The sequence below is a fragment of the Sphaerodactylus townsendi genome, linkage group LG03 (assembly GCF_021028975.2).
Source record: "Sphaerodactylus townsendi isolate TG3544 linkage group LG03, MPM_Stown_v2.3, whole genome shotgun sequence".
Lineage (NCBI taxonomy): Eukaryota > Metazoa > Chordata > Lepidosauria > Squamata > Sphaerodactylidae > Sphaerodactylus > Sphaerodactylus townsendi.
In genome coordinates, this window is record NC_059427.1 from 63,168,835 (window position 1) to 63,182,359 (window position 13,525).

At 41.4% G+C, this 13,525-nt stretch overlaps 2 protein-coding genes across 6 annotated transcripts in view; one reads left to right on the forward strand and one right to left on the reverse strand.

The window, feature by feature from the left end:
- ECM2 (extracellular matrix protein 2) overlaps window positions 1–2,137 on the reverse strand; it is a 28,858-nt gene extending 26,721 nt beyond the window's left edge. The window contains exon 1 of the mRNA XM_048488026.1: window positions 1,942–2,137. The gene's annotated coding sequence lies outside the window, so the exon portion shown is untranslated. The remainder of the gene's footprint in view (window positions 1–1,941) is intronic.
- The window catches only part of LOC125428255 (centromere protein P), a 216,178-nt gene that overhangs the window by 158,114 nt on the left and 44,539 nt on the right, over window positions 1–13,525 (forward strand). The gene's annotated exons all lie outside the window — the stretch shown is intronic.

Genomic DNA, 13,525 nt, shown 5'->3' on the forward strand with positions numbered 1-13,525 from the left:
AGCCAGCTCTCAACTTCTGCTGACTGTCTATTCTAATGGCTTCCCAGCTAAGTTTTAATCCTTCTCTCAAGTCTCTTTTCAGTTGCAATACTGAAATTTTTTGTTTCTATACAATCGGTGGGATTATCCTGACTGTTAGGGAGCACTAGGCAGGAGAATGACCCAAGGAAGTACGAGTGACCCAAGATTTTGAACTCACAGTCTGTCCCTGGATGATAGCTATAAACATGTAATAACATCAAAGCACAGTTGACATGGTGATCCCTTAAGGCAAGAGACTAAAGAGATGATTTACCAGTTCTTCCCTCTGCATAGCAACCTGGACTTCTTTGGTGGTCTCCCATCCAAGTACTATCCAAGACCAACCCTGTTTAGCTTCCAAGATTGGACTAGTCTGGCCTGTTCAGGCAAGGGCAGCAGTAATATGCTTCTAAGATAACAACAGTTATTAAAATGGTAGAAGAAGAGAATAAAACAAACTAACTCACAAAGGCCTCCGTGAAGGCTCAGAGGCATTCTTGAACAACCACGTCTTTGCTGCTTGTCTAAACGTTAGCAATTGTTGGTGAGGATGGGATGCTTCTGTTGGAAGAGGCTTTCTACATATACAAGGCCATTACTGAAGAAGCTGTGTAAGGATCCGAACTTGTAGGGGGACACACAGCAGGGGTCCCAAACCTAAGGGGTCACATAGGTACTTAAGGTAGCAGATGGTCCTTGAGGTGATTGGCCTCAGACCATTTAATGGTCAATGTCAGACTCTGAAATGGTTCCAGAAACAAACAGAAAGTATCAGACGTAATAGTGAAATATGCCTGATTTGGCAGGCTTTGGTTAGTATTTTGAACCAGTTGCAATTTTTAGATTTCAAAAGTAGCCCCACGTAGAGTGCTTTACAATAATAATTTCTGGCTTGACTGATATGGTCAAGGAAGCAAGCACAGCCATTTAATAGGTCAGATGTTACCAGATGTTACTTGCTACCCCAGGAGAGAGGTGTGGGGAAAGCTGGTGGTGGCTGGACACAAGTTAAGCATAAAATTTGCTCCTTCTAATACTGTATTCAGCTAGGAATATCTGAACTTTCCTTTATTGCAGAACTGTATTCTACACATCAGTTACATTGGCAGTATCTGTTGAATGTGTCATATTTTTCCCGGTACAAATATTGCACTTTGAATATTGGTCATTTTTAATCTTTTTTTTTTTGCCAGCAAGATAGTGGACGTGACTAATAGTTAATCTAATGATTTTTAATGCAGAGTTCTTTGAAATATTCTGTTTGCATAAATTACCCCATTCATTATGTTATTAGATTCTACCAGCCTGCTCAACAATCAAAAAGAAATTAGGCTTCCTGTGCTGAGTAAATTTGAGCAAAATACTAATTTTATTAAATTATCACATGTTAATTATAATTTGCCCTGACCTGGATGACCCAAGCTAACCTGATCTCATCAGATCTCAGAAGCCAAGCAGAGTTGGCCCAGGTTAGTAATTGGATGGGAGACCACCAAGGATTGCCAAGGTTGCTATACAGAGGCGGGCAATGGCAAAACACTGCTGTTAGTCTCTTGCCTTGAAAACACTACTGGGTTGCCATAATTCACCTGCAACTTGACAGAACTTTACACACAGTTATAATTTTACAATGATGAATTTATCGACATGGCATTTCTTAAAACACTGTGAACATGCTATTGTTTTCTATAAAAATAAGTAACTAATGACTCACCACTACATTTTCTGTTAATGTAATCTGTCATGTATGCTGCATAAAACTTTCTGAAAATACTTTTAGAACTAGTCTTAGACATACATATACACACATATCATATTTGTTTATCAACATAATTACAAATTATTAAGCAAAATTTCTTTGCAAATATTAAATATTACCATGCTGCAAACAGTAATTTTAAAAGAAAATGCATATTTTACCTGGAAATCTAACCTAACTGTAGATTTTGCTTGTCATTTAATCTCCAGCTGCAAATGAAAGAAATTCAGCTGCTATCTTTAAAATAAAGGAAGTCTCAACAGGGTTATGTTGAATTGTGTTAGATGATTCCTTAGTGAAGACTGAAATAGCTCCTTTCCCTAGGGATAAGGCACTGTTCTGTCCAGTATGCAGAGATTCAGCTAATACAGCTTTGCAGGATAACGCATACTTCACTTAGAAAACGAAAAGCAGCACAATGCTTTTGGTCCTTAGGCTGACAAGGCGCAGCTGGAAGCATGCTTGCATAAGTAAAAGAAAATGAGGTTCATTTCACCAAACAGAGAAATTATTTGCAAGTAATTTAATCTTGATTTTGCTATAAATTTCAATACAGTTTCCACATGTTTCATGTAAATTCACTGTTCATGTATTACTCATTAGAGGAAAATTCCCCAAAGGAATCCATAAGTGTGTAGACGTTTTTTATCCTTGCATATGATGTACATTTTTTGTTCAAGTTTTAATATCAACCTTTGTCTTTCTGGAAGAGTGTTTTCAACAGAAATCTACGTACTTTGAAAGCAAAATAAATGAAGCATTTCCATTGTTGTTTATATTAAGGAGTAATTTGGTCCCTCTGAAATATGATACTAAAGCATAACTTTGTAAAACTATATCAGCTTGGTAACCAAGAAAGAAAAGTGTACATAATCCACTAGTTTTCTTTCTGCCAAATAGTGTGAAGTCTCTCATGTTTTCCTTTTGTTCCCATATATACAGTCGCAGTTTGGTCATTCTTTGGCTCTAAGTTTCAGAAATGTGAAATATAGCTAACAGAACAAAGCATTTGATAAAGGAAACCCTTTTTAATGTTGGGTTCATAGTAATTTAACTTTCCATAATTGCTGTTGTGGACATGAAAGGAGATATTAGGAGAAATGCATAACTTTTTCCAGATTTTTCCAGTTCATTATGGGTCTGTCTTTTTAAAAAAATGTGATCAACTTTTGAGGGCTAGAGTTTACATTTGCCTACAATGTAGTTTGAATGCATTGAGCAAGAATCAGCAATGTCTAGCAATATCAAATGTCTCTGACTTTCCTCTGCTTTATGCAAATTAAAATCATGTGTCATGTTATAAGAAGCAAAAGGCTTTTAGTGACATGGAAATAATCCCTTGATATAGTGAGCAGTTACATAGTAGTAGCCTTTACCGTGGAGATGAATTTAAAATGCCATTTGAGTTGTGTCCATTATACATGCCCCATTTTTATGTTCTTTCATGTGATAAGTCTTTCACACCATGACTACCACTGTTGTGTATCAAATTCTATGTATTCCATATGTGTACTATCAAGCACAGTAACTATATGTGAGATTTTCCATAGACAATGCATATTTCAGGCATATATCCTGTCATCTCTGCATCTACTACTTTATTCAAAAAAATTCTATTTTGCATCAGCCATGACTAACTTACACTACATAATTAATTTGTGTAAAACAGTAAATCCAACACAGTCAGATTGACCGTTTACTGGTTGCTACTGCCCTAAGCCCACTTTCCTGCACAATGGGCCTAGCGAGGAGGATGTGGATGCCACTAGCAAAGGGCAAAGCCAGGAGCCACTGTTCCGCATACTTCTCCTTTTTCAGGCTCATGAAGAGAACACAGACACAGGTGTGCCTTGCTTTGCAGCACTTGTATTTTTCCTTGTTGGCCAAAGTAGAACACAGGAACAGTCATGGCTAGCTGCACCTCATGCCAGGAGTACTAACGTTCCTCCTTGCCAGTCCCAGCCATCTAAAGCCAGCAAAGAGCAGCAAAGGCATAGAAGAAGGAGAAGAGTTTGGATTTATACCCCACCTTTCTCTCCTATAAGGAGACTCAAGGTGGCTTACAAGCTCCTTTCCCTTCCTCTCCCCACAACAGACATTTTGTGAGGTAGGTGGGGCTGAGAGATTTCTGACTAGCCCAAGGTCACCCAGCAGGAATGTAGGAGTGCTGAAACACATCTGGTTCACCAGATAAGCCTCCGCCACTCAGGTGGAGGAGTGGGGAATGAAACCCGGTTCTCCAGATTAGAATCCACCTGCTCTTAATCACTACACCATGCTGGCTCTCCCCTCTCTGCCCCACCATCCCAAGCCCAGAGGATTCTGCTCTGGAGCAGTGCAGCTGATGAGAAGAAGCATTGGCATAACAGTGCCTGGCGTCACCCAGCAAACTCCTGAATCCTGACTCCCCCATGTCAACACTGACACAGGCATTGAACTCATGAGCAGAGCTTTTTACTGCAGTACTATAGCTTACCATTTTGTGCCATAGACTTTTTGCTGGGTGTTGAGATTCAGGAAAATATCTTCATTTATCCAAAACCATGTGGCATATTGCATTTGAATCTGAGAGATAATTTATAACAAATTTAAAGGTGTCAACTGTCTTATAGGCCATTATTGAGATCTGATCGTAAACGTTAGTATGTATTGAAAACTAAACTTTTTCATCCTTCCTATTTTTGTGTCTATTTTGAAAACTGCAGAGAATGGGAAAAAGTCTAACATAAAGTATATTTTCAGTTAACAAAGAACTGGTGAAGTCAGCCTCAGTCAATACATTCATTGCGATCCAAAGCTGAAATAGCATAGCAAGAAAGTGGTACCAGCTCTTCCTCTTCATCACGCAGGCCAGGACATCCATGTAAATGACCATAGAAGCTCTTGTGAGTAGATAAAATCATGTGAATAGGCTTATGCACTACTGACCAACCACATTATTGGCTCAGCTTACACAGCAATTATTTTTATAATGTATTTATTTATTTTGTTATTTTGTTTTGATAATTATGTTATCATCTTCCACAAGGAACATCACCCTGAGGCTGGTTCATTATTGCTAGAGAGCCAGAGTCAATAAGAAACAACCTGTAAAATTATGCCAGGCTAGTGATTACTAGGCAGTAAGGGCCTTGGTAAGGGCCCTAATGAGAACATAAAGGCAGGGTACAAATTCTGTAAAATAAAATCAATGAATAATGAAATGCAAGATTGTGAAGCTGAAAGCGCTGTATGCTTCAAAACGCATCTGAATTTTGATCCCTCTTTCAAAATTGCTCCTGCATATTTTGTCATGGGTCCATCTGCCAAATGACTGTGGTGTACTCAACTAATGTGTGTGGCAGAAATTATGCCTCACCGTTGCAATCACATTCCAGTTAATAATTTGTTAGTATTATGTACTTCAGCATTAATAATTATTGGATTTTTTTCTTTCATTTTTCTTTCTGTATAGTTTAACAGCAAACAATAGTAATACACCTTATAGATTCTCACTTGGTAGGTATTACCACCAGCTTTCACCCAGACACATGCTAATGCAACTGCAACTGCCGATATGCCTCACTTTCCCCCCGCTCCCACATAGACCCCACCACACAGTCATTCCATACTATGCCATGAGGGACATCTTACTGTGACATGTCTCTGAAGATGTGGATGAAACACCCATAAATGTGGGTGAAACTTAAGGAGCAAAAAATACCAGACCATGGCCACACAGCCAGGAAAACCCACAACAGTCACTTGGTAGCGCTTGTCGTTGTGATTGGAAAGCTAATATGACCACAAAAGAAACTGGTATCTTAGATTGCAGTAAATTACAAAGAAACTTTTTGAATGCAATAGAAAGGAAGTTTCCAATTGTACAATATTGTTCTTTGCTTCCTGTAGGGTGTACTGACCCATAGCAATTTAATTTCGTAAGAGTAATCAAAAATGCATGAATAAGAGTTGGCTTGGCAGAGTAAACCACACAAATGAAATCTAGAGTAGTTGCTTTCTTTTTGTTTAATGAGGTGTATCTAATGCCTTTGCAACCAAAAATATAGAAGACTTGTTAGGCAAAAGAACAAGTATCTAATGACTTTCTGTGATATTAAAAACAGGTGTCCTTATAAGTCTTAAAGATATATATTAGCAGATGGTGGCTGGACAAGCCTACGGCATTCAAGGATGAATCAACTTCCATTTCTCTTGAGCATGTTTCTTTTACCCTCATAGTAGTGTTCATGGTTCTTTCTTGCTCCTTATAACTCTGTGAGGTAGTTACACCAAGACAGACTGACTGGCCCAAGGTCAACAAGCAAGCTGTATTGCAGAGAGGAGGTTTGAACTTGGGTAATTCAGATCCAAGTCCAACTCCTTAACTATTACACCTTGTATCTCAAACGTACTGTGAATTTGGGAATAACTGTTTATAAAACGTTGTATTCAGTGGTGGGATCCAAAAATTTTAGTAACAGGTTCCCATGGTGGTGGGATTCAAACAGTGGCGTAGCGCCAATGGGGCTGGGCGGGGCACGATGGGGGCGTGGCCAGACATTCCGGGGGCAGGGCATTAATAATTTCTCTGTTACTGTAAAAAACTCTTACTGTAAAAAAAAAGTTCATAATTTCCACCTGGTATCTTTCTGTCCATAATTTAAACTCATTATAGCAAGTCCTATCATCTACTGCCAACAGAAACAACTACTTCTCCTCTAATTGACTGCCTGTCAAATACGTAATACTTTCAAATACTTAATTTTGTTTCTAGAAGTCAAAAGAAGGATACTTTCCTTAAACAAGGAACTTTTCCATATTTCTAAAACATGTTTTTAAAACAGCCCCAACAGGGAGAATTATCCCGTTTTCTACCTTCGCTAACCAGCCACATGGGAAACAACAGGACTTTATGAGTTTTGGACCTAATGGAATTTCTAACGAAAAAAGCAGACCCAATTAGTAACCCCCTCTCGGCACACACAAATAATTAGTAACCCACTCTCGGGAACTGGTGAGAACCTGCTGGATCCCACCTCTGGTTGTATTAGACATTTTAAGTAATGCCAGAATACAAGAACTGGGGGAAAAGAGGCAAAGTGGAGTTCATCCTTTAGTTTACCAACATTTATTACACACAAACATTTATTACACAAAACAATTCAACACAACGCATACACATAACCAGGAAGGGTAGGGATGTGCACTGGTACCAACATCCATATTTGGAAAGCTAATATGACCACAAAAGAAACTGGGATCTTAGATTGCAGTAAATAGTAAAGAAACATCGGACCCTTTTGGTTTGGAATTTAGAAAATCCAGAAATGCCAAATATGTGAAAATTACATTATAGTCAATAGGAATAGCCATTTTTTGCTTTTCAAAAGCCCACAAAAGCCAAAAATACTTTTTACAAGGTTATCATGAACTCTCTGACCCTTTCCAATACCTATGCCAACCTCAAAGAGTTAAAAAGGTATGTTATGTGCACACAGCAATAGTTGCTATTGCCAGGAAGCAGGCCAGACTGCAATCTGTTCATGAACCCTGAGTGGTGAAAGTGCCATCAGGGCAGCATTGGGTAATTGAGTGAATAGTTAAGCAGAAGACAGCTAGTGCTGGAGAGTAGCCTAATACTCTGGGCAGCACTGGCAAGCATCCTGAAACAGCAGACACTGGTGGGCAGCTGGAAACTACCCCAGGAGAACTGGGTACAACACAGAAATGAGTGAGCGCAGTCCTAGAGTAGCAGTTGGAAGAAGGGAAGGGACAGCAGGAGAAAGCATCAGACTGAAACATGGCATACCCTGCGCTGTAGCCTGGAGTGTGCCATTCTCTCTAAAGGGCACCTTAGGGAATCTCAGCAATGTTCCCACAGCCTCATGCATGGGCCTACTTCGTCTACCATTCCTACATTTCATATTGCTGGCATATTTTCCCAGAAAACAAATAGTGCCTCACTCTGCTACAGCAGAACACAGACCAAAAAAAATGAACATCACACAGACAGAATTGTTTATCTAAATGTAATCTAAATCTAAATGTAATCTAAATTCTTATACCTGATATACCTCAAAAGGCAGCCTTGACATAAAATTTCCCAACTAGCATACAATCTAGTTAATCTGTTTCATTTCTAATATACATTAAGGGGTAGAGAGGGAGTCAGATGTAGGTTATGGTGCTTAGAAAGGGACACAGAGAAGCTAATCAGGAACAGCAGGGGAATTATAGAAGTAGCTGTGCCTGTCTTTCAATTGCACAGCACAGTGTGAAAGTACATTCTGGTGTTTGTGCCTGTGTCATGATTTCATAAGTGCAGACACACTAACAGTCTTTGCTTTCATCCCCTTCCTCCTGTCATAAGCAAGACTGCCATACGCAATACCACTCAGGGACTTTGTGCTCTCTGCCCCCACCACTATTGGAGCCAGTCTAGGGACTGTTTCACTTTCCTTTCTCAAAAAGCCAGCAGCAAACTAGTCTGCTTTCTATAGGAGTCAATGGAACTCAAAATATTAGGAATTATTCTGAATATCCAGAAATTCAGATTCAGAATAATTCAAACTATTACAAATATAGCATTATTTGATGCTTCTGAATATTTCTAAATCTGAATTGCACATTTCTAGTTCTCAGATTGTCAACGATCTAACTTCAGGTAGGGGCATGCGAAGCAAAGCCTCCAGAGATGGCCATAATGGTCATATAGACTCATATGAGAATAGGTGGTATCCTCTGATGTATGCTTTAAAGTTATCTTGTACTACAAAGTTTCCTTAATGGACTCTTTCAGCAGTCTAGAAAAGTCTTGGGGCATTTCCCATGGTTTTTGCATTGTTCCATATGGAAACTGTGCATGTGTATTGCTGGGGCATACATCTTGGAGCTTCTGTTAGCTAGCATAAGGTGCTTCACCTTCCCCTAATAGTTTTTCTCACCTTTATGTCACATGGGAACAGAAAGGGACACCCTGCCTCCCCATCAGTTATCACTTTGTTGCCATGGAGAGATGACATGTCCTTTGGAATATTTATCATTCCTAATAAAATAACACAAAATTCTTTTTTTTAATTTTTTATTGTATAGAATGTTTATATAACCATTACGTACAATATATTTTATTCAAACTATACATTTCCCCCTTTTTCCCTCCCTCCCCCCCCCTTCTTTTTCCCAGTTGTTCAAGCAAGCAGTAGAAGGTTCATTCTCCGTGTTCTCTTCTCTCAGATTTCTTCGTTAAATCCGGCTTCTCTCATCCAAGTCTCAAACATTGTCCATGTCTTCATAATAATAACACAGATTTCTGTCATCTCTCTTTTGCTTCTATGGTACTAATGGCTTTTTTTAAAGAAATGCATTCAGTAGAAGCTAAAGTGGGCAGTCAGATGACTGTGCGTCCTACCTTCTTTACCTGGTAAGATGCACAGCTCTTCTCTTTGCTTCATTTGTAAGCAGTCCACTCCTAAGTCTCTGCCAAATGAAATAAATTATAGAGTAGAAAACATACCCTTTAAGGTATCATAGTTCTAACACTTCTACTGACAGCACCCTTAGCACCAGAAAAAATAGGTATGCCACCAAATCTCTTGGTATCTTTACTTGGTATCTTCCAGCCTCAAGCATCAGATTCCTTCACAATACACTGCTTATCATAAAGAGTCCAGGTATAAACCCCACCCCCCAGCAGTTTCAGACCATCTTCACATCATCTTACCCCTCTTCTTAGATCTACTCCAGAATATATTTCCAATGTCTAGGGGGGCAATCATCCAAGGACTCAGAAATATGGCTTTAGACTGCCACCTTCCCTCAACTGAGATCCTCCAAATTCAGAGAGTGATTAGCTATGTTCACAGACCGTCTGCCATTACAAAAGGTCCTCTCTTTTGTAAATCCTCTTATGCTAAAGAGTAAAGGATTCCACCCACACTTTCTCATCCATCCCCTTTCTCTCCTTACCCATCTCAGATTAACTGAGCTGAAGACAACCTGGGCAGCCTTTATTATAGGGCTATGACCCAAATCAAGCCACAATGCTGACAAAGTTGAAGTCCAATTGTTGGACCACTGGCACTTCTCTGTCTGCATTCCTGTATAACTCTTGCATTGTGTGCAGTACAGTAAAAGTGCAGTATAGTACCCCAGGGAACATTAGTAGTCTTGCTTTTTCTCCTGCATAATATAATACTAGGTTTGCAATAATAATACACTGTAGTACATTTTGTTGTAGAGGGTTACAAGCATTTTAGAGAATGTTAATAGCAACAGCATGTAGATTTGTTTTATGGCTTTACACAACTTGTGTAGGACATATTTCAGTTACATGTTTCTCCTTGCTAAGAGAGTCACATTATTAGGTTGGTTGGGTTGTTTTCCTTTGATCATTTCCATATGAAGAAGAATCTTGCAAAAGTTAAGAAAGTTGTTATATATTAAACTCCTTGGGCCTCTAAAATTACTGATTCTTAACATTCAACTAGAATGTAACTCTGAAGTAGCATATTATATAGGATTTTATACTGTTAAATAGGTCATACCGTATAATAGTCCTTAAATTTTTGTACCTTTTTCTGTCTAAAAAAAATCTCCCATTATAAAACAAAACAAAACACATATCTAGGACCGTTTGTCAGCTGGCAGAATATGTGTTTAGTGTATATCATCGTTCTTGTATTTCTACCATTATTTCTGCTGCTACTACTTCTATGTACCTGCTTGTCTTGGTGTTGACTAAGGGTTAGTGAATGGGATGTTCTGACAAGAGATTGTTTTCTATAATCTTTAAATAATGAGAGGGGAATGCCAGGGTTTGTATTTTAGTTTTAAACCCTATATTTACCCCCCACACACACACATGATTTAAGATAGTATCAAAATTTACGCTCATGTCATCTTGTAACTTAGGAAGCTCATACCTTCAAATAAATCTCAGACAAGACATGTCTTTTAATGAAGGTTTTCTTCTTAGTTTTATCCATAGAGAACAAAGTGAAAACTAGGAAAACTAGACTATGGCCACAAGCTGTTTATAACAAATCTTGCTGCCAAATGCTATGTTTGGTTTTTTTTAATTCCACATGTATTTTTCCTCCATTGTTTTCCCAAGCATTTTTACTGAAATGTTTTATTATATCCATTTCTAAGCCAGCTTTTCTTGAGCATGTGATCATGTTGAAATTATCTTTATTTTCTCTCCCACCGAACACCTGGACCTTATCCATACCCTTAACCTCTCCTGCAGCCATTTTCTCTTCCCCCTCATCCTCTATTTTCAAAAGGAATTGTTAATATATTTTCTCTTTGTCATATTGAAGTAATGATGTAACATTGAGGCAGAGATAAGAAGCGAGGGCCATTAGGTTAGTTTTGTCAATTTCATCTAGGGCTTTTAATATGAATGTTTAGGCACAGATAAAAAAAGCAGGCACGATTGAATCAGCTTTGTCAATTTCATATCAAACTAGCAATGTAACGTTAATGCAAGAATATACTGTGTCCACAGTTAGGAACAAGTGAAATGGACAAGAGTCTGCCACAATAATGAGTGTGCATTACTGCAGCTCTAATTTGGTCAAAAATGTGTTGAGGCTCTGTGTGTTTCTGTTCCTTCACATAATGGCACCCACTCCAGTATATTTTTTGGATTTCTATCTTGTGTGGGTATTCTCAGTGGTAGAAATGGAAGCTGAAACATTTCTGGTAGAATTCGCCATTTCAGTGTGGCATCTGTGCAGTACCATCTGTTCGGGAGCAGGAGCCCCACCCTCGGACTTCATCGCGCCGCCCGGCTGGGTCCGCACTCCGATAGCGTCCGCCTGGCCACGGCGACACCTCCTCTCTCATAGCGTGACTGGATTGGGAGGCCGGGGGCTTCCCGCGGCGGCATGCTCGGGTCAGGCGCGGAAAGCCCTCCGACAGCGTGCCATCGGTTATCGCTCCGGCGGGCTCCGCCCCGCCTGGGCCTCAGCTTAAGCCTCCCCGTGCAGCCGGGTCCAGGCTTGGAGGGGGAGGCAGCGACCAGGGACGGCTGGACAGGCCCTCCCCGGCGACGAGGGAGTGACGCCCTGCAGCGCCACGGTGCTGCCGCTGAGGGACCTGCTGGCCGGCCGCTCCTCAGGAGGGAGCCCCTGCGGATGATCATGGCTGCCCTGCCAGCTGACAGCACCGGGTGATGCGTCTCCCTCCCCGGGCTCAAGGTCTCGCACATGACGGGGCAGGCCCGGAGGCGTCTGGGGGAAGGCAGAGCCGCAAGCAGGGGTCTTTAAGGAAATCTTGGGAGGCGGCCAGGGGATAAGGGCAGGAAGAACGGCAGCAGCTGGGGAGCTGTGGGATGGGAGGCAGAAGGAAGGGGTGCAAAAAAGAGAGGCTTGGGAGCTGAAGCGACAAAGGGGAAGTTTGGAAGGGCTCCACCGAGGGCAGGAGTGGGGAGCAGGGGGAGGGCCCCTGTGGAGAGAACAGGCTCCCCAGTTATATGAAAGGGAGACTTGTGGAGCGAACAAGCTCCCTCGGGGAAACAAAGGGGAGTCCTGTGTGAGGAACAGGCTCCCCTAGGGGAACTGTGTGAAGAGGCCAGGCGGGCCCTGAGGGGGTTGAGGCCCCACTGTTTGACCACCCCTCCCTAGAACAGGGGTGAGGCCAGGAACAAGAACCCCAGGTAGGGTTTGGAGGGAAGGCATCAGGGCTCCCCCGTGATACTCTGGAGGGGGACCCTGACAGTAATGTTAGAATGTTTGCACAAAAGGGAAAAAATGGAGGGTTCTTCAGTGTGATGGATGACATTCCACCACCATTGCAGATAATACTTTTCCAGCAGTAGAGTGTGGAATAAATTCCGCTGAAGAGACTAGGGGAAAAAGGACTGTGGAGAATGGAGGAATGATTTCACAGAAAACATTTCTAAGGCCCTTTCCTCACGGCGGCAGAAACAAACCTCCACTGGCATAAATTATGCCAGTGGAGGCTCGGGGACTGTTCGTAGCATACGAGCAGCCCCAAGTTCCTCCCCAGCCAGAGAGGCAGCTCCGCACAGAGCCTCTCTTCCAGTCCCCTCCACTCACCTCTTCTTCCAGCATCGCTCTGGAGGGCTGGAGGGACACACCTACTCTACCCTTCGACCTCCAGGCGACGCTGGAAGAAGAGGTGAGTGGCAGCGACAGGAAAAGCAGCGGCATCCCACTGGTGCCATCTGCACCATGCTGGTGGAAAGCCGCCACTTTGCACAGGAGGGCGGCCAGGTGTCCTCCTGTGCAAACACTTCCCCAGAAGGTTTGAATACTGGGAAAAATCTGTGGTAAGTTGTGCATGACAAAGGCCATTTGTACACTTACATTCTACTTCACAGCACACTTACCTTTCCTTCTCCTTAGACTTTCCTTCATGTATTGTTTTTTGCCCTTTCCAAAGTCACTGCAGGACAGAACAGAGAAGATGCATGATTTTCAAATGCTGGCAAAATGCTACCTTTCCTGTTGCTTTGCTTTTCACCATGAAGCAAAACTGCTAAACAGGAAATATAATTCTTTATCTGGGTTTTTTGCAGCTTCCTACTTTTCCCAGCTCACCCTACAGCAGTTTTTCCTGCTGTTCTGGTCATCATTTCAGAAATATCAGAAGGACTTAAAAAAAACACTACAGGTCAAATGCTGGAACAAGGGATCTGGCTAATGCTGAAGCAAAAGGGGGGGGGGGTGGTTTGCAGGAAAACAGCAAGGCATGCAGCATTTAAACTTTTGCCCCTGCTGGACCAGCAGGAGTACT